This window comes from Mobula hypostoma, chromosome 12 (genome assembly GCF_963921235.1).
Source record: "Mobula hypostoma chromosome 12, sMobHyp1.1, whole genome shotgun sequence".
Lineage (NCBI taxonomy): Eukaryota > Metazoa > Chordata > Chondrichthyes > Myliobatiformes > Myliobatidae > Mobula > Mobula hypostoma.
Genome location: NC_086108.1, coordinates 98,586,512 through 98,610,987, shown reverse-complemented (window position 1 = coordinate 98,610,987; position 24,476 = coordinate 98,586,512). Strand labels below are relative to the sequence as shown.

Sequence of the window (24,476 nt, the reverse complement as noted above, 5' to 3'; positions counted from 1 at the left end):
TCCAGAATTGATGAGGTGTGATGGTGTAGGAGACAGTTTTCTCATGATCCAGAATCAGTTCCTCTTCAAAGGCTAAGTATGAGGAGGTGTCTGAAAGTTCCTGCCTTGTCTCAGCAAGGTATAAGTCAGCCCGCCACACTACAACAGCTTTTCCCCAGGGTTGGGGAGCCCAAATGTAGAGGGACCAGATACAAGAAGCGGTGGAGGTGGGTACAACTATAACATATTGGATAGGACATAGGTTTGGAGGGTTACGGGCTGAAGGCGGGCAACTGAGACTGGCAGGGAGGCTGCTGTGGTCGACATGAACAAATTGGGCCGAAGGGCCTGTTATCGGTGCCATGACAGCACGGAAGTGCAACTTGTCGAAGAAGTTTTTTTAATGGTAGGTAATTGCAAAGTTCCGAAGATTGATTGGGAGAGGCTGTTTGTAGCTAAAGGCAAGTGGGAGAGTTTTAAAATAAGATAGGCAGAGTTTAAGGCCAGCATGTTCCTATTCGAGTTCAGAGGAAGGCTGGAAGAGTTAGGGAACCCTGACTGATAAGGGATATTGAGGCATTGGTCAGGACAAAGGAGGCAGGTATAGACAGCTGGGATCAAGTGAATTCCTTGAGCAGTATAAGAGATGTAATACACTTAAGAGAGAAAGCAGAAGAGCATAAAGGAGACATGAGATAGCTTTGGCAGATAAGCCAAAGGGATATCAAAAGAGATTCTGATAGAGTGGACAGCAAAATGCCTTTTTCCCAGGGTGACAATAACAGAGGCCATCAGTTTAAGTGAGTGGCTGCGGTCTGTGCTGAACTGGGGCTGTGGCCTGCTCCCGCTGCTCTGGGCTTCGTGTCTGTGTGACTCACTTTTGTTCTGAATGTTATCTGCTTACTTTTATTGTTTGCAGAAGCTGATATAACAGCGACATCCAAGAAACTCTTAGCTAGGTACGTGAATGTAAGAAAAAATGGAGAGTTGTGGGCTGTTAGCAGGGTAGGGCTAGATTAATCATGGAGTACGTTTATATGGGTCAGCATAACAACGTACTGTGCTGCACTGTTCTATGTTCTATCTAAGTATACTAAAGAGCAAAAGGATAGCCAGGGAGAAAATAGTACCCCTTAAGGATCAGTGTGGTTGTCCTCATTGGAAGTTACAGGAGATGAGCAAGCTCTTAAATGAATATTTCTCACTGTATTCCATTTCAAAGTTCAAAGTAAATTTATTATCGAAGTTCTTAATGTATATGTCAACATATACTACTCTGAGATTCATTTTCTTGCAGGCATTCATGGTAGAACAAAGAAATACAATAGAATCAATGAAAAACTACTCACAAACTCGGAAGGTCGTGAGAGTGCATGTGAGCTCGATGCCAATGTTTAAGAGATGTTTGGATAGGGACATGGATGGTGGGGGTATGGAGGGCTAAGGTCCCGGTGCAGGTTGAAAGGGATTAGGCAGTTTCAATCGTTCAACATGCACTAGATGGGCCAAAGAGCCTGTTTCTCTGCTGTACTTTTCTATGACTTCGTGATTCTATGACTGTATGTATGAAGGCTGACAACCAATGTGCAAAAGACAAAATCAGCACAAATGCAAAAAGGAAAAAATAATACTGTGAACAAGAGTCCTTGAAAGTGAGTCGATAGGTTGTGGAATCAGTTCAGAACTGAGGTGAGTAACGTTATCCATAACGGTTCAGGAGCCTGATGGTTGAAGGGAAATAACTGTTTATGAACCAAGATTTCTATATATCCTTTCTACTGGCAGCAGCAAGAAGAAAGCATGGCCTGAATGGTGGCCATCCTTGATGATAGATGCTACTTTCTTGAGGCACTTACCAATCTTTCCCACTCACTAGACCTCAAACACAACGAATTAACCGTTACTGTGCCGCCCCAAAACAGCAACACCCCAACGTGGGGTTCAAACCCACATCCCCGGGATTAAGAGTCACATGTTCTACTAACTGAGCTAGCCAAGCCCAGATGCATAACATTACAACTTGGTTCAAATCAATATAATTGCTAAATACAGTATTTTATTTTATTGAGATACAGCGCGGGATTGGCCCTTCTTGCCATTCGAGCCACAACGCCCAGCAATACCCCGATTTAATCCCAAATTTATCACAGGACAATTTACAATGACCAATTTACATACCAACCAGTAATGGTTAGTGTAAACACTATTACAATGCCAGCAATCTGGGTTCCATTAGGTACAGGTGTGACTGGAGCTTAGAAATATTGCTACATTAAAATCAAAGCGTAGAGTGGATTTTGGCCAACAATTATGAAGCAGTTAACACAAATTAAGTTGCTATTTTATTATGACAGTTTAAAGCTCTCCTGGATCTTCTTAACATGATCTTCACAGCGAATATTACTTTTGGACTGTGGGAAGAAACCAACGCAGTCACAGGGAGTGGCGGGAATTGAACCCTGGTCGCCTGTACTGAAAACCATTGTGCTAACCAATACATTACCATATGCCTTACTTTGTCCCATCTTCTTAATCTGGCTTCTTCCCCCTTCCTTTCCAATCATATAGAGTCATAGAAAAGTACACCACAGAAACAGGCCCTTCAGCCCATCTGGTCAATGCTGAACCATTTAAACTGCCTAGTCCCATCAACCTGCACCTGGGCCATAGCCATCCACATACCTATCCAGACTTCCCTTAACTGCTGAAATCGAGTTTGCATGCACCAATCGCCCCGGCAACTTGTTCCACACTCCCATCACCCTCTGAATAAAGAAAATTCCCCTCATAGAAACAAAGAAACATAGAAAACCTACAGCACAATACAAGCCCTTTGGCTCACAATGCTGGGCTGAACATGTACTTACTTTAGAAGTTGCCTATAGAGGGTTACCCATAGCCCTCTATTTCTCTAAGCTCCATGTACCTATCCAAGAGTCTCTTAAAAGACCCTATTGCATCCACCTTCACCACCGTCACCAGCAACCCATTCCACGCACTCACCACTCTCTGCGTAAAAAATTACCCCTGACATCTCCTCTGTACCTACTTCCAAACACCTTAAAACTGTGCCCTCTCGTGTTAGCCACTTCAGCCCTGGCAAAAAGCCACTGACTATCCAAACGATCAATGCCTCTCATTACCTTGTACATCTCTATCAGGTCACCTTTCATCCTCCGTTTCTCCAAGGAGAAAAGGTCGAGCTCACTCTCATAAGGCATGCTTCCCAATCCAGGCATCATCCCTGTAAATCTCCTCTGCACCCTTTCTACACTTTCTATAGTTTCCACATCCTTCCTGTAGTGAGGTGGCCAGAAATGAGCACAGTACTCCAAGTGGGGTCTGACCAGGGTCCTATATAGCTGTAACATTACCTCTTGGCTCTTGAGCTCAATCCCACGGTTGATGAAGGCCAATGCACCGTATGCTTTCTTAACCACAGAGTCAACCTGCACAGCAGCTTTGAGTGTCCTATGGACTCGGACCCCAAGGTCCCTCTGATCCTCCACACTGCCAAGGGACTTACCATTAATATTATATTCTGCCATCATATTTGACCTACAAAAATAAACCACCTCACATTTAACTGGGTTGAACTCCATCTGCTACTTCTCAGCCCAGTTTTGCATCCTATCAATGTCCCATTGTAACCTCTGACAGCCCTCCACACTATCCACAACACCCCCAACAGCCCTCCACACTATCCACAACACCCCCAACCTTTATGTCATCAGCAAATTTACTAACCCATCCCTCCACTTCCTCATTCAGGTCATTTATAAAAATCACGGAGTAGGGGTCCCAGAACAGATCCCTGAGGCACACCACTGGTCACCGACTCCAAGCAGAATATGACTGGTCTACAACCGCACTTTGCCTTCTGTGGGCAAGCCAATTCTGGATCCACATAGCAAGGTCCCCTTGGATCCCGTGCCTCCTTACTTTCTCAATAAGCCTTGCATGGGGTACCTTATCAAATGCCTTGCTGAAATCCATATATACAACATGTGTTTAGTCACATCCTCAAAAACTTCAATCAGGCTCGTAAGGCACGACCTGCCTTTGACAAAGCCATGCTGACTATTCTTAATCATATTATGCCTCTCCAAATGTTCATAAATCCATCAACCACCAACCACTGAAGTAAGACTCACTGGTCTATAATTTCCTGGGCTATCTCTACTCCCTTTCTTGAATAAGGGAACAACATCTGCAACCCTCCAATCCTCCAGAACCTCTCCTGTCCCCATTGATGATGCAAAGAACATTGCCAGAGGCTCAGCAATCTCCTCCCTCGCCTCCCACAGTAGCCTGGGGTATATCTCATCTGGTCCCGGTGCCTTACCCAACTTGATGGTTTCCAAAAGCTCCAGCACATCTTCTTTCTTAATATCTACATGCTCAAGCTTTTCAGTCTGCTGTAATTCATCTCTACAATCGCCAAAGTCCTTTTCCACAGTGAATACTGAAGCAAAGTATTCATTAAGTACCTCCACTACCTCCTTCGGTTCCATACACACTTTTCCACTGTCACACTTGATTGGTCCTATTCTCTCATGTCTTCTCCTCTTGCTCTTCACATACCTGCAAAATGCCTTGGGGTTTTCCTTAATCTTGCTCGCCAAGGCCTTCTCATGGTCCCTTCTAGCTCTCCTAATTTCATTCTCAAGATCCCTCCTGCTAGCCTTTTAATTTTCTAGGTCTCTATCATTACCTAGTTTTTTTTGAACTTTTCGTAAGCTTTTCTTTTCTTCTTGACTAGATTTTCAACAGCCTTTGTACACCATGGTTCCTGTACCCTATCATCCTTTCCCTGTCTTACTGGAACGTACCTATGCAGAATGCCATGCAGGTATCCCCTGAATATTTGCCACATTTCTGCCGTACATTGCCCTGAGAATATCTTCTCCCAATTTATGCTTCCAAGTTCCTGCCTGATAGCTTCATATTTCCCCTTACTCCAGTTAAGCACTTTCCTAACTTGTCTGTTCCTAACCCTCTCCAATGCTTTGGTAAAGGAGATAGAATTGTGATCACTATCTCCAAAATGCTCTCCCACTGAGAGACCTGACTCCTGACCAGGTCACTTCCCAATACCAGATCAACTACAGCCTCTCCTCTTGTAGGCTTAGTTACACAGTGTGTTAGGAAACCTTTCTGAACACACCAAACAAACTCCACCCCATCTAAACCCCTTGCTCTAGGGAGATGTCAATCAATATTGAGGAAATTAAAATCTCCCACCATGACAACCCTGTTATTATTGCACCATTCCAGAATCTGTCTCCCTATCTGCTCCTTGATGTCCCTGTTACTATTGGGTGGTCTATAAAAAACACCCAGTAGAGTTATTGATCCCTTCCTGTTTCTAACTTCCACCCACAGAGACTCGGTAGATATTCCCTCCATGACTTAATCCTTTTCTGCAGCCGTGACAGTATCTCTGATCAACAGTACCACGCCCCCACCTCTTTTGCCTCCCTCCCTGTCCTTTCTGAAATATCTAAATCCTGGCACTCTAAGTCTCCAAGTCTCTGTAATGGCAACAACATCATAGCTCCAAGTACAGATCCACGATCTAAGGTCATCCACTTTGTTCATGATACTCCTTGCATTAAAATAGACACATCTCAAACCGTGAGGAATTCTGCAGGTGCTGGAAATTCAAGCAAAACACATCAAAGTTGCTGGTGAATGCAGCAGGCCAGGCAGCACCTCTAGGAAGAGGTACAGTCGACGTTTCGGGCAGAGACCCTATACCTCTTCCTAGAGGTGCTGCCTGGCCTGCTGCATTCACCAGCAAGTTTGACATCTCAAACCATCAGTTTGAGCATATCCTTTCTCTATCACCTGTCTATCCTCCCTCTCACACTGCTTACAAGCTTTCTCTATTTGTGAGCCAACTGCCCCTTCCTCCGTCTCTTCCAATTGAATAATTACTTTGGTTCTGTCTTCACTAAGGAGGACATAAATAATCTTCCAGAAATAGTAGGGGACAGAGGGTCAAGTGAGATGGAGGAACTGAGCGAAATACATGTTAGTAGGGAAGTGGTGTTAGGTAAATTGAAGGGATTGAAGGCAGATAAATCCTCAGGGCCAGATGGTCTGCATCCTAGAGTGCTTAAGGAAGTAGCCCAAGAAATAGTGGATGCATTAGTGATAATTTTTCAAAACTCGTTAGATTCTGGACTAGTTCCTGAGGATTGGAGAGTGGCTAATGTAACTCCACTTTTTAAAAAAGGAGGGAGAGAGAAACCGGGGAATTATAGACCGGTTAGCCTAACGTTGGTGGTGGGGAAATTGCTGGAGTCAGTTATCAAGGATGTGATAACAGCACATTTGGAAAGCGGTGAAATGATCGGACAAAGTCAGCATGGATTTGTGAAAGGAAAATCATGTCTGACGAATCTCATAGAATTTTTTGAGGATGTAACTAGTAGAGTGGATAGGGGAGAACCAGTGGATGTGGTATATTTGGATTTTCAAAAGGCTTTTGACAAGGTCCCACACAGGAGATTAGTGTGCAAACTTAAAGCACACGGTATTGGGGGTAAGGTATTGGTGTGGGTGGAGAATTGGTTAGCAGACAGGAAGCAAAGAGTGGGAATAAACGGGACCTTTTCAGAATGGCAGGCGGTGACTAGTGGGGTACCGCAAGGCTCAGTGCTGGGACCCCAGTTGTTTACAATATATATTAATGACTTGGATGAGGGAATTAAATGCAGCATCTCCAAGTTTGCGGATGACACGAAGCTGGGTGGCAGTGTTAGCTGTGAGGAGGATGCTAAGAGGATGCAGCGTGACTTGGATAGGTTGGGTGAGTGGGCAAATTCATGGCAGATGCAATTTAATGTGGATAAATGTGAAGTTATCCACTTTGGTGGCAAAAATAGGAAAACAGATTATTATCTGAATGGTGGCCGATTAGGAAAAGGGGAGGTGCAACGAGACCTGGGTGTCATTATACACCAGTCATTGAAAGTGGGCATGCAGGTACAGCAGGCGGTGAAAAAGGCGAATGGTATGCTGGCATTTATAGCGAGAGGATTCGAGTACAGGAGCAGGGAGGTACTACTGCAGTTGTACAAGGCCTTGGTGAGACCACACCTGGAGTATTGTGTGCAGTTTTGGTCCCCTAATCTGAGGAAAGACATCCTTGCCATAGAGGGAGTACAAAGAAGGTTCACCAGATTGATTCCTGGGATGGCAGGACTTTCATATGAAGAAAGACTGGATGAACTGGGCTTGTACTCGTTGGAATTTAGAAGATTGAGGGGGGATCTGATTGAAACGTATAAAATCCTAAAGGGATTGGACAGGCTAGATGCAGGAAGATTGTTCCCGATGTTGGGGAAGTCCAGAACGAGGGGCCACAGTTTGAGGATAGAGGGGAAGCCTTTTAGGACCGAGATTAGGAAAAACTTCTTCACACAGAGAGTGGTGAATCTGTGGAATTCTCTGCCACAGGAAACAGTTGAGGCCAGTTCATTGGCTATATTTAAGAGGGAGTTAGATATGGCCCTTGTGGCTACGGGGGTCAGGGGGTATGGAAGGAAGGCTGGGGCGGGGTTCTGAGTTGGATGATCAGCCATGATCATAATAAATGGCGGTGCAGGCTCGAAGGGCCGAATGGCCTACTCCTGCACCTATTTTCTATGTTTCTATGTTTCAGTTCGGTTCCCACCCACCAGCAATTCTAGTTTAAACTCTCTCCAATAGCCTTAGCAAACCTCCCTGCCAGGATATTGGTAACACTGGGGTTCAAGAGCAACCCATCCTTATTGTACAGGTCATGCCTAACCCAAAAGAGGTCCCAATGATCCAGAAATCTGAATCCCTGCCCCTTAAACTTTTCACCTTTCAACCTTGTAGTCCCACCCAACCTGAGTGGAAAAAGCCTGCTTACGTTTACCCTTGCTATACCCCTGATAATTTTGTTTACCTCTATCTAATCTCCCCTCAGTTTTCTACATACCGGGCATAAAGTTCTAATGTATTCAATCTTTCCTTATAACTGATGAAGAGTCTCAGCGCAAGACATCAATTGTTTAATCCTCTCCATAGATGCTGCCTGACCTGCTGAGTTCCTCCAGAATTCTATGTGTGTTACATGAATTAAAAAATATTCTCCCCATACTCAATATGATTTGTTGGATAGGGACTAGTCTCCAGGCAGTAAAAAAGGCAAACATTGACCATACTGGCAAGAAATAAGAAGTTCAACTTAGTCTCCCACATTATATAGCTTACCATTAGTCGGCTGGGAGAGCCCGGGTTTCAAAGTAGTCTCTCCCTGGAAGCACATATAGCATACGAATATATCGATAAATTAATTCCCAATCCAATTGGTGAAACAGCTCACCACAACTCTGTTCAGTATCTTTTCAGAACATAGCGTAGTGGTTAGCACAATGCTTTACTGTACCAGCGACCTGAGTTCAATTCCCGCTGCTGCCTGTAAGGAGTTAGTACTTTCTTCCGTTTTACCGTGTGTGTTTCCTTTGGATTGTGGGAAGAAACTGGAGCACCCAAAGATGTACCAGTTGGTAGGTTAATTGGTCATTGTAAATTGTCCAGTGATTAGGCTGGATTAAATTGGGGGTTGCTGGGTGGCAAGGCTCAAAGGACCGGAAGGGCCTATTCCACTTTGTATCTCAATCAATCAATAAATGAATTAATAAATATGACATTTATTTTTTCATCACTTGAGTTAGTGAGGAATCCATAGCCGGAAGTGACTGCCAGAGCCCTCTTTTCATTACTACCACCAGGGAGGAGATTCAGTATCCTGAAGACATACAATCAACACTTTAGGAATTGCTTCTTCCTAAAGGAGAAGATGGCGGCACGATGCAGCTCGCAGCGACCACTCCGGTGAATGATATCTGTTATCTGTCAAGTAGGGTGGCATGCACAATCCTGATTTGATGGAGATAGACGTGAGAGCACGGAGGAACATCTGTGAAACTTCTGAAAAGCCTGCTTCCCTGCCACTGCTACTGTGTGATCCAAAATCTCCGGAGCGGAAGGCCCCGAGTCCTCGGCTTTGCTTGTTGCTTGGCGGCCGGGGCGGGATCGAAGCACTCGGCAGAGATGGTGCTCGGTGCTCGGTGTCGGAGGCTCCAAGTTTTCGGATGGACTCAGAGTAGGCTGCGGTCAGGTGCTTCCAATGCATCGGCAAGTTTGCAGCGCTTGGAGCTCATGGCAGGGAGAGTTTCTTCCTTCTACCATCTGTGTGAGATGATGGGGCTATCGGGACTTGAGTCTTTTTTTTTTACCATGCCCATGGTCTGCTCTTTACCAAATTACGGTATTGCTTTGCACTGTTGTTACTATATGTTATAATAATGTGGTTTTGTCAGTTTTAGTCCTGGTTTGTCCTGTGTTACTGTGATGTCTTTCTGGAGGAACATTGTATTATTTTTTAATGCATGCATTTCTAAATGACAATAAACGAGGACTGAGTGTCCTCATAATCTAATCCGCTCTGCCATCAGATTTCTGAAAGGACTATGAATGCATGAACACTACCTCACTATTTTGCTTTTTAGTTAAACTATTTTTATATTCCTTGTAACGAACAGTAATTTTTTATGTATTGCACTGTACTGCTGTTGTAAAACAACAAATTAAATGACATATGCCAGTGATAATAAACCTGATTCTGAGTTTTAAATAATAAATCTTTAATATTTAAATAATAAATAATAAACTTGATAATATTCCTGTCTGGTCTTCCTATGGTGGTCTGGGTTGTCTCCTAAGCTCCTTGACCTTCGCCCTGGTGCTTAACTCACTGATGAGAACGTCTGCTTCTCTTTTACTATGTCCATGGGCTTCCTTTTTCTAACCTGCAGCTGTTCTCTCCACCTTGGCATCGCCGCATGTGTGTTGGGTGGTCATGGAGAGTGTGCCTTTAAGGGCTGAACTGCTCACACTCCAGACGGATGTGCAGCAAGTTGATAGAGTCATTGAATTAAAGAATACTGCAGCACAGAGAGACATTTCGTCCCACGTAATCCATGCCGAACTATTATTCTGCCTAGTCCCCTCAACCTGCACTTGGACCATAGACCTCCATACCCTTCTCTTCCATGTACTTATCCAAACTTCTCCTAAATGATGCAATTGAACCTGTGTCCATCACTTTTGATGGCATCACTTTCCACATTCTTTGTGAAGAGGCTCATCCACATATTCCACTTAAATATTTCACCTTTCACCCTTAACCTATGACCTCTAGTTCCAGACTCACTTGACCTTGGTGGAAAAAGTCTGCTTACACTTACCCTATCTATAACCCTCATAATTTTGTGAACCTCTATCCTATCACCCCTCATTTTCTTTTTTTTGTAATTTATTTTTTATTGAAGTTCATCATCAAACAAACATTTCCATAAGATGTATTTCAGATATTGTACATAATCATATTTGCCACAAATCTCCACATGATATTTATCTGAGGTATACACTTATAGAAAGGAGAGGAAAGAAAGAGCAAGCAAAAGGAGAAATCTACGTACAAGTAGGGAGTGATCTTTTTTTTTACAACATATTCATTGATTTCTGAGAATAAAATCAGGCCTATGAGGTGTTACGTAGTTAAACCATTTTTCCCAGTATGAATCAAATTGTTCCAACTTATGGTTAACAAATGCTGTAATCTTCTCCATTTTGTAAATGTCCATTGTAATTTCCATCCATGCACTTAAAGTTGGGCTCTCCTGTGATAACCATTTCCTGGTAAGAGTCTTTTTACCAGCCACCAGCAGTATATTCTTTAAATATTTATCTCTTTTCAACCATTCTTGAGGTATATACCCAAAATATATGGTCTTACTTTCTAAGGGTATTTCACATTTAAAGATGTCTTGTAGGGCATTGTGTATCCCACTCCAATAGTCTTTGATAACAGGGCATTCCCAGAAAATATGATAATGGTTTGCATTTTGATTTCCACAATTTCTCCAGCAAACAGGGAGATTACTATCATAATGGGATTTCTGAGAGGGTGTAATAAAATATCTTCTCAAGTTTTTCCACCGGAACTTTCTCCATTTCTGTGAACTGGCACACTTCCATTGATACCTCCATATTATTGTCCAGTCTTCCTCAGATATTATTATCCCTCCTTCCTTCTCCCATTTTGTTTTAATGTATGAAGTTGAATGTGTTTTAAGATTTGACAAACCCTTATACATGCTTGAAATGATTCTACTACCATTATCTGAATTATATGATTTTCTAAATAGCTCTAACAAACATGTACTTGCCTTGGTTACATTTTTAACCGTCCTATGAACATACTGTCGCATTTGTAAATACCGATAAAAGTCTTGTTTTTCTAATAAGTGTTTCTCTTTAAGCATTTCAAAACTGAACAGTGTTCCTTCTTTCATTATATTGCAAAGAACTGCTATTCCTTTAGCTGTCCAGTCCTTAAATCTAGCATCCAGTTTATTCGGCATAAAATCCAAGTCATATGCACACCACTTAAGAATTACAATATCTCCCTCTAGTTTATATACTTTTATAATAGTTTTCCATATTTTAAGAGTCCATTTCACCCATGGGTTAGCAATAGTATTTATGTACCTTTGTAGGTTGTTATTAGCCAAAATTGCCTGTATGGGTATGGAAAGTATCCTTTCCTCAATGTTTTTCCATTGAGTGTCATATGATGGGTTGCACCAGCATATCACAGCTCTCAACTGTGCTGAAAAATAATAATCTCTAAGAGAAGGTAGGCCCCATCCCCTCTTTCCCTTGGCTAATTGCAAAGGTTTGAGATGAACTCTAGGCCTTTTACCTTGCCATATATACCTTGATAACATTTTGTTCCAGTCATTGAATTGATTTTGATTAATCTCCATTGGTAGGGTCTGAAAGAGATATAGTAGTCTGGGCAGTATATTCATTTTAATAGATTAAATCCTTGGACTGAGACTAAAAAAAGGAATTAGGTTCCATCTTGTTATATCTTTCTTAATTTTTTTATATATAGGCTGATAATTGCATTCTGATAATTTTGCCAAATCTTTTGGCATAATGATGCCCAAATATTTGACGGACTCTGTTTGCCATGCCCAAGGATATCTACTTTCAATTTCTCTTGGTGGGCTATAGTTATATGAAAGTAAATGGGTTTTATCTATGTTGATCTTGTGTCCTAATAATTGACCATATTGTTCAAAGGATTGCATCAATTTAGGTAAAGAGTATGTTGATTGCCCTAGATAGATCAAAATGTCATCCGCCTAACAGGCCAATTTATGCTGTGTCCCTTTAATAGTAATTCCCCTGATATCTTCATTTTGTCTGATGTATTGAGCTAACGGTTCCAGATATAGTAGCAGTGACCATGCACAACCCTGTCTCGTGCCCCTTTCTAGGGTAAAACTATTTGATAAATATCCATTGATTTTAATCCTAGCAGTAGGGTTGTCATATAGTGCCTGTATAGTTTATTAATTGTGTCATGGAAACCAAATCTATGTAAAACTCTGTAAAGAAAATTCCAGTTAACCGAATCAAATGCCTTTTCAGTGTCCACACTTATCACTATTGCTTCGATTTTATTTTTTTGTATATAATCCATAATGTGAAGTGTCCTTTGTATATTGTCTTGTGTTTGGTGTTGTTGTATAAAACCTGTCCGATCATTATGTATCAGTGTGGGTAGAAACTCTTCTAATCGTTTGGCCATGATGGAGGTAAATATTCTATCATCCACATTAAGAACAGATATTGGTCTAAATGACCCACATTCCATTTTATCCTTGCCTTCTTTCAGTATGGCTGAGATTATCGCCTCCTTCCAGCTGGGTGGCATTTGTGCCTTTTTTAGAGCCCAGTTCAGTGTGGGGAGTAAGACAGGAATTAACTCATTTTTAAATTCTTTGTACCATTCTGCCATATACCCATCTGATCCTGGTGACTTGCTTAATTTAAGCCTACTAATTGCAGCTTTTAGTTCAGCTTCAGTTATGTCAGCAGTCATCGTTCTATTTTGTTCTTCGCTTAAAGTGGGTAACTCTACTTTCAATCTTGTTTTATTGATTTAAAAGAATAAGAGTAAATACAGACAGAGGAGAGGTTATCTCAAATACATAATTCAATAATACAAACAAAGAAAGGAGTATACACTAACAAAACCATGTATAGTATTAAGCTAATATAAAGAGAAAAGAGAACCACCTCTCCTCTTAACAGTTCATGAAAAAAAAGATTCAAAATTTTCTATCATTGGAAGAAAAAACACCCACTAAACTAATCTAAAACCCAAAAAAAAAGGGGACTGGGCATTTTGAGTCCATTTTGAGGATACAGTTAAAAAGAAAAGGGAAGATCCTTCTGATCAAATCTAAAAATTTGCAGAGGAAAAAGAATAATTAACTATAAAAGTAATAAAAATTAGATCATTGAATAAAAGGTCACCAAGATTGCTCAAATTTAAAAGATGTATCAAACGTCCGACTTGTTATTTTCTCCAAACTTAAACAAGACGTAATGGAGGAGAGCCCCAAAAATACAGTAGGTGGATTGGGATCCTTCCAGTACAATAGAATAGCTCTCTCAGCCAATAAAGTTGAGAAAGCTATCATGCGTTGAGCGGAAGCAGGAACATTTCCTGCTTCCGTTGGAATAACCCCAAAGGTTGCAGTAAATGAATTAGGTTGCAGGTCCAGACCTATGACTTTTGATAACGTTCTAAAAATACCTCTCCAAAAGTTATTTAACTTTATGCAGGACCATAACATATGCATTAATGTGGCCACCGCAGTGTTATCACAAGTAGGATTTATATTAGAAAAAATATGCGCTAGTTTATCTTTTGACATATGTGCCCTGTGCACTACCTTGAACTGAATCAAGGAGTGACGGGCACAAATAGATGAATTGTTAACTAAATGACAAATTTTATTCCATTGATTATCTGAAAATGGTTCTTGAAGTTCCAGTTCCCAAGCACGTTTAACCTTATCATTAGACATCATTCGTAAATTCAATAGCCGTTTATATATGACGGCTATCAATCCTTTTTGGAATGGTTTAAGCTGAAAGATAACTTCTATCATATTTGGTAAATGAGCAAATGGGTAATTCGGTAACAAATCACGTAAAAAATTCCTAACTTGTAAATATCTAAAAAATTGTGCATTAGATAAATCATATTTGTCCACTAGCTGAGAAAAAGACATTAAACAATCCTCTAAAAACAAATCTAGAAAAGTTATTATTCCGAGACCCTTTGTCAGGACAAAGTCCTGACAAAGGGTCTCGGCCTGAAACGTCGACTGCACCTCTTCCTATAGATGCTGCCTGGCCTGCTGCGTTCACCAGCAACTTTGATGTATGTTGCTTGAATTTCCAGCATCTGCAGAATTCCTGTTGTTAAAGTTATTATTCCCTTAGTTTTTCATGTTAAAAAGGTCTTGTCTAAAATTGATGGTTTAAAAAAATAATTAAAATGGATATTACTAGAAAGAACAAAGTTATTTAGGTCAAAAGATCTGCGAAACTGAAACCAAAATTTTAATGTATGTCTTAACAATGGGACTAAGATCTTGTCTACCAGTCTTAGAAAACAAAAAGGGAAGAAGAGCTCCCAGCAAAGAAGCCAAAGAGAACCCCTTTACCGAGTTCTTCTCCAAGTCCAACCATGAAGGACAGTCCTGATTATCTATACAGTGAATCCAGAAAGTAATATAACGAATATTGATTGCCCAGTAATAGAGCCTAAAGTTTGGTAATTTTTAATTTTTGCAATAAAGGTTTACTCACTCTGGAGCTTTTATTATTCCAGATATATGATAAGATCATAGAATCTATTCTATCAAAAAAACGTTTTCAGGACAAAGGATGGAACAGCTTGAAGCCTGTATAAGAATTTCGGTAAAATTGTCATTTTTATAGCATTTATTCCACCAATTAACGACAACATTATAGGCGACCATTTGGAAAGTGTTTGTTGTGCATATACAATTAAAGGAAGAAAATTGTATTTATATAAATCTTTAAAATTTTTAGTAATTTTAATACCAAGATAGGTAAAATAATTTTTAGCAATATTAAAAGGTATTAGATCATATTGATCTGAATAGTTATTAATAGGAAATAATTCACTTTTATGTAAATTTAACTTGTATCTGGAGAAAGTACTAAATTCAGTAAATATGGATAACATAGAAGGGATAGATTTCCTAGGGTCTGAAATGTAAACTAGTAAATCATCTGCGTACAACGAAACCTTATGTAATTTATCCCCTCTCTTAATACCCTGAACAGAGTTGGAATCCCTAAGAGCAATAGCAAGTGGTTCTAAAGCCAAATTAAATAATAAAGGACTAAGAGGACAACCCTGACGGGTTCCTCTACATAGTCTAAAATAAGGAGATTTTTGATTGTTAGTTATAACTGCCGCCGTCGGGGCTTGATAGATCAGTTTGATCCAGGAGATAAATCCCAGACCAAAATTAAATCTCTCCAAAACCTGAAATAAATAATGCCATTCCACCCTATCAAAGGCTTTATCTGCATCGAGGGAGATGATACATTCAGATTCTTTAACTGAGGGAGAATAAATAATATTTAACAGTCTTCAAATATTAAAATGTAAATACCTATTTTTAATAAATCCAGTTTGATCATTTGAAATAACAGTAGGTAAAATATTCTCAAGCCTATTAGCCAGAATTTTAGAGAGAATTTTGAAGTCCACATTCAATAAGGAAATTGGTCTATAGGAGGCACATAACGATAGATCTTTTCCTTTTTTAGGGATCAATGAGATTGATGCCTCATAAAAAAGTTTAAGGGAGGTTCCCAGAGGATATAGAATCAGTGAAAGTTTGACATAGATGTGATGTGAGCATTTCAGTAAAAGTCTTATAAAATTCGACTGTATATCCATCTGGTCCCGGAGCTTTCCCTAGTTGCATACAGGATATAACCCTAGCTATTTCCTCTTGTTTAACAGGTGCTTCTAATGTGTTAATATCTTGAATAGAAATTTTAGGTATATTTAATTTTTGCAAAAATCTGTTCATAAAGGTAGTATTATCAGAAGTGGGTAACTCTAGAGAATTCAGGAAGGTGTCAATTTGGGTTATACTTCCCCCTGGAACTTTGGAATATAGAGTCTTGTAAAACACTTCAAAAGCTTCTTGAATTTCACTTGGCTTATTTTTTTTTACCATTTTTGTTCTTGGATCCCTAATTCTATGAATTGTATTTTCTGCTATCTTTTTATTCAGTTTCCATGCCAGTGTTTTCATAGACTTTGATCCACTTTCATAATGTCTCTGTTTCAGAAATATTAATTTCTTCCTGATTTCTTGCGTAGCCAAACTATTAATTTCATTTCTAATTTTTTTAATTTCCTCTAATGTAACCTTTGCCATATTCAATTTGTGTTTTTTTCTAGTTCCTTCAGCCTATTTTGTAATTCCTCTAATGTTTTATTCCTTATTTTTTTTCTTATATGAAGATATCACTATAATTTTCCCTCTTAAGACAGCCTTCAGAGTATCCCATAGAATGGGAGGTGAAACCTCCTCATTATCATTAAATTCAATTTCTTTTTTAATTTGTTCCTTAAAGTAGGGATCATTGAGTGGACTTGAATTTAGTTTCCAAATAGTATTCTTTGGTTGTAGGACAAAATCAATAGGTAAATATATAGGTGCATAGTCACTTACATCTATTGTCCCAATTCCACAGGTGTTTATTTTGTCTTTGTCTTTTCCAAATGTTATGAAATAGTCTAATCCTGTATATACAGAATGGGGGGCAGAATAATGAGTGTAATCCCTTCTGTCAGGGAAAAGGTCCCTCCATATATCAATTAGACCAACATCCTCAAAAAGTGTGTTAACTTTCTTATGTAAGGATGTTGTTTCATAGGTTTTTCTATTGTAAGAGTCCAACTTAGGTTGTAATTGTAAATTTAAGTCTCCCCCACATATCAGGAGACCTTCTGTTTCTGTTACCGTAATATTAGCAATTTTCTGAGAGAAACTAATATCACTTCCTGGGAATGCGTATATATTCAATAGAGTAACCGAATTTCTGTCTATATTCCCCCTTACCAGAATATATCTATCTGCCCTCCTTATCTCCCATTTCGAATACTTTTTTCAAAATTTAGCTTGCTTGAGATAAGAATAAACCCCTCATACACTCCAGAGAATAAAGTCCTAGCCTACTCAACTTTTCCCTACAGCTCAGGTCCTCAAGTCCCGGCAACATCCTTGTAAATTTACTCTGTACAGTACTCATTCAATTTTAATGATATCTTTCCTGTAGATAGATGACCAAAACTGCACACGATACTCTAAACTTGGCTTCACCAATATTTTATACAACTTCAACATACCATCTCAACTCCCGTACTCGATACTTTGATTTATGAAGGCCGATGTGCCAAAAGCTCTCTTTGTAACCCAATTTACCCATGATGAAACCTGTATTGAGTTGATACCTGTCGGATTGGAAACTGTATAGCTCCTGCTTTATTAAGTGAATATCCTGTTTCCAAATATTTCCTTTTAATATAAGAGAAGACTATTTCGTCCATTGAGCCAATGCTGGCTCACAGGACAACTTCATTCACCACTAATTTTCACTCTGAATTACAGTACTGTGCAAAACCCTGTGACACATATACAGCATATATAGCTAGGATGCCTAAGACTTTTGCAGAGTACCGTATTTGTCAATATGGAGCGGAGAGTGAGTTGGTAAATCTGGTGGGAGAAAAGGAAGTTGGGAACGGCAAGGGTGGAGTGCTCCGGGAGGGGTGTGGTTCAGGTGGCAGAGAAGAAATGCCAGGGATAGGGGTGTGGCACAGGTGCAGACACACCCAGCCCTGAGACACCAGGCAAGGTCACTTGATTCTAAACAACTGGTTTATTGATCAGTACAGAATGTCTCTCTGGTGCTTCCCACCCCCTCCACCTCCCTTCCTCTTTTCCCATCCATGATTCCCCTCTCCCAGCTCCTTTCTCACTCAATCCACAATAGAGACCCATATCAGAATCAGGTTTATCATCACTCACACAGGTGCCCTTGTTATACATATGTGTCTCAGACTTTTGCATAATGCTCTATAATGCCTCCCAATCCCAGATGCTGCCGCTTATCTACATGTGAGGGAAAATTTACAGCGGCCAGTTAACCCTCTGATCCACACGTACTGGAATAGGGAAGTGGGAGGAAGTCAGCGCTCCTGTAGAAAGCCCACGTTGTCACAGAGGGGAGAGGGTCTATGCAAGTTTTCCCTGTGACCCCCATGGGTCACAATCAGTGCCAGAGTTCATGATCCAACTTAACATCACTGGCACGATGAGGCTGCTAAATTAAAATTAAATTTGAGTTTATTGGTATTGGTTTATTCTTGTCACATTTTATACCATGATACAGTGAAAAGCTTGTCTGGCATACTGTTCATGCAGATCAAGTCATTACACAGTGCATTGATCTAGAATAAGGTAAAACAATCACAATGCAGAATAGTGTAAAACCTACTGAGAAGGTGCAGTGCAGGTAAACAATAAAGTGTAAGATCATAACGAGATGGATTGTGAGGCAAAAGTCCATCTTATCGTACAATAGGTCCATCCAAGAGTCTGATAACAGTGGGATAGAAGCTGTCCTTGAGACTGGTGGTACATGTTATCTTCTGTCTGATGGGAGAATGTCTGTGGTGGGGAGGGGGGGCATTTGATTATGTGGTTGCTTTAACGAGGCAGTGAGAAGTATAGACAGAATCCATAGAGGGGAGGCTAGTTTCCCTGGGAGAGGAAATTGTCAAATGCAGCAGTACAAAACTCTCACCCACAGCAGCATCACAGGCACATAGCAGCAGATAAACAACATCCAGAAGGAAAATATAGACCGAACATAAATTTTACAAGAAAGATTCAAAATTGTTCATTGTCACTGTATAGTAGACAGTGAGGTGTATGGGGTGTCAGGGAGGGGTAGCACCTGTGGTGGGGGAACATGTCGCATCCTTTTCAAGGAGGTTAGCCCACCTTTGCTCCCCACCTGGCACTCAGCTCTCACCTGTGGCTCCCCGTAGCTGTTTGCATGCGACAGCGGCCACACCCCAGGCAACAGCTTTGACAAGCCGGCTAAACCAGGTGAGGGTAGCCGACGGGTCTCAAACCCTTGGTGAGATAGGGAGTTGTCTATCCCAGCATGTGAAGACAGACACCGGCGGATTGAGTGGACAAGACCAATGGAAGATCCAACGGTCAAGAAGGCGGTCTCTGCAAGCGTCGTGGAACGTGTAGAGCAGGACAAGACACAGAAGACGTCCTGGTCATCCACTGCGCCTAGTCCCATCTCCAGTCGTCTAGATTCTTGTCTTGCCACTGGATCCAGATGGGAATTGGGAAGAGAGAGTGAGGCTGACGCTGCGCAACTCTCCCTCACTTAAATCCAAATCATGCGCTGGTCTCGACACCATCATCGTCATAATGGTGTCGAGGTCTTCATCGACGACAACGATGGACGAACAACATAGTAGACAAGTGTATAGGAGCACGAAATGATTGCTACTCCATATCCGATGCAGAATAGAAAACTCAGTAAGTATAAAAACAATCCTGTAGAACACAATGTACAAGTAACTGTAAAATGGCAGTGCAGGAGGGAGATGAAGGGTGCTGAGGCTGTGGAAACGAGTGGCTGATGTAGGATGTAGTACTGGTGAGGGGGGTTAATGGGTTGGGGTGTTGATCAACCTGACATCTTGGGGAAAGTAACTTTTTGAGTCAAGTGGTCCTGGTGTGGATGCTGTGTAGCCTCTTCCCTGATGGGAGTGGGACAAACTGTCCATAGGCAGCACACTTAGAACAAAAAACAGTCCATTGTAGTGCAAACTGATGGTATTGTTGTTATACTGATGTAATGATTCCTGCTGAAGGGTCTCTGCCTGAAAAGTTGACTGTTTATTCCTTTCCATAGATGCTGCCTGACCTGCTGAGCTCCTCTACCATTTTGTATGTGTGACAACATCTAGAGGTTTTGACTGTGCAGGTTGATTCAATAAATACCATTCAAGCTCAGTGAGCAGTTCTACTTACTGCTTGTAAAGTACTGTTGGCTGTTTCCATGATGTTCTGTGAGGGATTTGATTAGGCATCTGCAACACTCAATTAACACAACAGGAAAAGAGACAGGTTCCACAGGAGGTTTTACGAGGGAAGCTGGAAGGATGGTAATGGGTCTGAATGGAGAACTTGATCAGACTACTGGTGGTAACATGACAGACTTAGACCTGTTGTGCTGTAAAATTTGATTGCTCTTGGCTGCTGTCTCTGAAACACATGGATTGCCAGGAAGAATGTTTTTTTGAATCATACTAGGGCTAATTCTTGCCAGTATCCAAGCTGTTTACAAGAGTCGCTCAATCCTTTTTTTCAATGGTTCTCCCTCCAGTCAAACAGACTTGCCAACATAAAAGACCTCCAGTTAGTGAAGTGCACTGTGACTACCACATTCTCATGCAAGCTATTTTTACATTGGCAGAGTTAAAAATAGAAACCTAGAGTACTGAAGAAGACCAGGGCTGGCATTTTTTAAGAGACATGTAATCAGTCTCACTCCCCTGACCTTTGCCCAAGGACCATTTAAAATATCCATTACAGGCCTAACTCCTTCTGGAAATAGGTCACCATCAAAACCTAATAACATTTACAAGGTATGTGAGGGGTGTCTTAAGGATACAGAATCAGAAAATAGTTACAAAACCGAAGCAACAGAACTAATAGCATTATCTATAAGATGCATGATTATACTGGCTCCACTTGCCTGGCTGTGCACAACACCATCCACCATCTATAAAGTCACCTCTCATCCTCCTTCACTCCAAAGAGCAAAGATCAAGCTCGCCCAGCCTGTCCTCATAAGACATCTAGCAATTACCTGAAAATAAACCAAAGCCGGGGAGGTCACGTAGTGTCGTGCCATTGATCGGGCGCTTCCCTGAATAACTCCTACAGAAACTTCTGCACAACCTGTTTATAAGGCTCTCGTATAACCTCAATAAAGGCAATGGTGAAAAGGAAAACCCGTGGAAATCCTACTGGCGCTATCGCTGCCAGCCTTGCACTCCCGGGAGCGTCTGGAGTTGAGGGACGCGGGAGCAATGGTGACGAGGCCTGCTCGTCGGGTAGTTCCTCTGAGCCTGCGGAAGGTCCGAGGACGACGGCAGCACGACGCGGTGACGGCTCGGGTAGTGACCTCGCGGCCGCGGTTCGTGAGTTGGCCGATGCAGTCTGGACTTTAACCAGTAGGATGGACAAATTCGAGAGTCATTTAGACCTTATCATGCAAGAATCTAAGGAAATGGAGCAGACTTCGGAATCTTTAAATTTGCGAACCCAGGATTTAGAAAATAATACGAAAGATGTTGTGAATAGATTACAAAGCCTGGAAAAAGAAAAAGTTTCCTGGAGGACTGAGAAAGTAATAATAATGAATAAACTGGACTCGCTTGAAAACTATAGCAGAAGAGATACTATCAAAATAGTGGGTTTAAAAGAGGAACTGTAAAGAGGGATTGGAAAGAAGAAACGCAGTAACTTTCTTTCAAGAATGGATCCCCAAAGTTCTGGGGAAAAAGCATTTTGACAAAGAATTAATTATAGAAAGAGCCCACAGGACTTTAATCCCCCGACCACCTCCAGAGCAAAGGCCGCGCTCTACACTTATACGCTTTTTGAAGTATCAAGATAAACAAAAAGCATTACGAGCTGCAGCAATAGAGGCAAGAGAGAGAAATGGCCTATTGGAGTTTGAAGGGGGAAAGATATTCTCCTTTCCAGATATTAGTGTGGCCTTGTTAAGAAAAAGGAAAGACTTTGACTTAACAAGGAGGTTATTAAAGAATAAAAGTCTTCAATATTCTTTATTATATCCAGAAGGCGATAAACTTTATTCAAAAAATATCTGAGACATTGTGATTCAGAATATTCTTCTGGATCAAGAGGCCTAGAAAGATGTATCTTGGAAAAATATATGAAGAAAATTATTTGATTTTCTTTATTAATATAGATTTTAAAAACATTATAACCTTGAACTTTGAATCTATATGATTATGGATGAAGACTATTATGATTTAAAATATTGATTATGGATGGTCTTCTTGAATTATACTACTTAGGAACTATATAGTTCATCTAATTTTGTTATAACTAGTATGAATAGCTTTGATTCATTAGATGTCATCTTTTGATATGTTTAATTTTTGGTATGCTGGATATGTATTAAGTTACAATATTTAGGGTTATATTTAGTAAGTTTCTTTGAATTCTCTTTATTTGGATATATTGCTATATTAATGATATTTACTTTCAATATTATAGATTATGTTAGACATTTAGTAATAATGGGTGTGGAATATAATTTATTTTTACAGATGTTTAATTAAGGAGTTATTGGGGGAGTGGATAATTTTTTCGTCTCTTTTTTTAAAAAAAAGATTAATTATGTTACATGTTAAAGAATGTCCATCTTTAGTGCGATGTTTATCGGTCCCCACAGTAAGGGGTTAAGGCGCCATGGACTTGGAGCACCAATTGGGAGGGTTTTTCCTCCCTTTCTTTTTCTTTTTTTTCTTTTATTTTCTTTCCTCTTTGGTTCCCTTTCTATTTTCTATACTCTATTGAGAATGGCACCAAATATCTCAGAGTCACTCAAAGAAGTGGGATTAATTTATACTTTCTTTGCGGGCAGGATTTATCAGCCAATAAAATCTGATAACTATGAATAGAGCAATTAAATTTTTAACTCTTAATGTTAATGGGATAAATAGACTGATAAAAAGGAAAAAGGTCCTGGCATATCTTAAAAAAATCATATTGATATTACCTTTCTTCAAGAAACTCATCTCACAGTGACAGAACATAATGAATTAAAGAGAGAAACAACAGGAATTCTGCAGATGCTGGAAATTCAAGCAACACACATCAAAGTTGCTGGTGAATGCAGCAGGCCAGGCAGCATCTGTAGGAAGAGGTGCAGTCGACATTTCAGGCCGAGACCCTTCGTCAGGACTAACTGAAGGAAGAGTGAGTAAGGGATTTGAAAGTAGGAAGGGGAGGGGGAGATCCAAAATGATAGGAGAAGACAGGAGGGGGAGGGATGGAGCCAAGAGCTGGACAGGTGATAGGCAAAAGGGGATACGAGAGGATCATGGGACAGGAGGTCTGGGAAGAAAGCTAAGGGGGGGGAACTAGAGGATGGGCAAGAGGTATATTCAGAGGGACAGAGGGAGAAAAAGGAGAGTGAGAGGAAGAATGTGTGCATAAAAATAAGTAACTGATGGGGTACGAGGGGGAGGTGGGGCCTTAGCAGAAGTTAGAGAAGTCGATGTTCATGCCATCAGGTTGGAGGCTACCCAGACGGAATATAAGGTGTTTTTCCTCCAACCTGAGTGTGGCTTCATCTTTACAGTAGAGGAGACCGTGGATAGACATGTCAGAATGGGAATGGGATGTGGAATTAAAATGTGTGGTCACTGGGAGATCCTGCTTTCTCTGGCGGACAGAGCGTAGATGTTCAGCAAAGCGGTCTCCCAGTCTGCGTCGGGCCTCGCCAATATATAAAAGGCCACATCGGGAGCACCGGACGCAGTATATCACCCCAGTCGACTCACAGGTGAAGTGTTGCCTCACCTGGAAGGACTGTTTGGGGCCCTGAATGGTGGTAAGGGAGGAAGTGTAAGGGCATGTGTAGCACTTGTTCCGCTTACATGGATAAGTGCCAGGAGGGAGATCAGTGGGGAGGGATGGGGGGGACGACTGGATAAGGGAGTTGTGTAGGGAGCAATCCCTGCGGAATGCAGGGGCGGGGGGAAAGATGTGCTTAGTGGTGGGATCCCGTTGGAGGTGGCGGAAGTTAACAACAGAGGAAAATTATAAAAAATTAATAAATAAAAAAATTAGATTATAACACAAAACAAACCTATAGAATAGAAAAAATGATACTAAAATCAAAACAACAATATTATGAATTAGTAGAGAGAACCTATAAAGTACTATCTTGGCAGTTAAGGGTGGAAGAAACCTCCAGAACAATAAGTGCGATTCAACAGGGGAAGGCAAGATTTCATATAAGCCAAAATAAATAAACAATACTTTTAAGCAGTTCTATTCGGAACTATATAAATCAGAATCAGTGGGTGACTCACTGAAAATTGATGATTTCTTATCTAATTTACAACTTCCCAAATTGAGTCAACAAGATCAGGAAGAATTGAATGCCCCTTTTTCTAAAGATGAAATTGAAAGAGCCCTAGGCTTATTACAGGCTAACAAATCGCCGGGAGATGATGGTTTTCCCCCTGAATTTTATAGAGAATTTAAGGATCAATTAATGCCCCTTTTTATGAGGGTTGTGACTCAGGCTGAGGAGACCCATACTCCACCAGAATCCTTTCCAACAGCAATTATTACGTTAATTCTTAAGAAGGATAAGGATCCGCT

At 40.8% G+C, this 24,476-nt stretch overlaps 1 protein-coding gene across 3 annotated transcripts in view; it reads right to left on the bottom strand.

The window, feature by feature from the left end:
• LOC134355030 (kynurenine--oxoglutarate transaminase 3-like) overlaps positions 1 to 24,476 on the bottom strand; it is a 185,124-nt gene that overhangs the window by 109,523 nt on the left and 51,125 nt on the right. The window lies entirely within an intron of this gene.